Source organism: Odontomachus brunneus, unplaced genomic scaffold, assembly GCF_010583005.1.
Source record: "Odontomachus brunneus isolate Ranch 3 - 2012 unplaced genomic scaffold, Obru_v1 Obru_scaffold_111, whole genome shotgun sequence".
Taxonomy (NCBI): domain Eukaryota; kingdom Metazoa; phylum Arthropoda; class Insecta; order Hymenoptera; family Formicidae; genus Odontomachus; species Odontomachus brunneus.
Genome location: NW_022639561.1, coordinates 432,336 through 432,960, shown reverse-complemented (window position 1 = coordinate 432,960; position 625 = coordinate 432,336). Strand labels below are relative to the sequence as shown.

The 625-nt window shown below is 26.6% G+C and overlaps 2 protein-coding genes across 4 annotated transcripts in view; one reads left to right on the top strand and one right to left on the bottom strand.

The window, feature by feature from the left end:
- Positions 1–625, bottom strand: part of LOC116849315 (synaptotagmin-10-like) — a 526,459-nt gene that overhangs the window by 515,461 nt on the left and 10,373 nt on the right. The gene's annotated exons all lie outside the window — the stretch shown is intronic.
- LOC116849320 overlaps positions 1–625 on the top strand; it is a 73,161-nt gene that overhangs the window by 66,070 nt on the left and 6,466 nt on the right. The gene's annotated exons all lie outside the window — the stretch shown is intronic.

The window sequence follows — 625 nt, the reverse complement described above, 5'->3', positions numbered from 1 at the left end:
AATAGAATTAATAGCTGTTTATTTTGTATTTTAGAACATTTTGGAATGTTCGTAACGAAATACAAATTGCAATGGTTTTAGTAAAAATCAATTAAAACAATAATTATAATTCAAACATATTTAATAAACCTTACTTTAACATACTTTAAAAAATTAACACTGTTAACATATTTAACGAATTTTAATAACAACAAAACAGTTCAACAGATTAAATAACAAACTAAAATATTTTTTTTTACAATAAATGTTCAGTGTCCACCATCACATTTAATACATAATTGTGCGAGTCGCAATAGACTGCTTGTTGCGTTTATAATTATGTTTGGTGTTATTTCAACAATTTTACCTTACAATTCCTCGTGATTATTAACTAGCTATTTATGTATACATGTTTTTTAGTATGAACGCATATTAAAGAATATGTGTACAAGGAACCAATTAATACTCGCGAGGAATTACAAAACAAAATTGTTGAAGCAATCGCCACAACGACACTAAACATGATTAGAAACGCAACAAGCAGTTTACTGCGACGCGTACAATTGTGTATTGAATGCGATGGGGGACATTTTGAACATTTATTATAAAAAATATTTTAATTTGTTATTCAATCTGTTAAACTGTT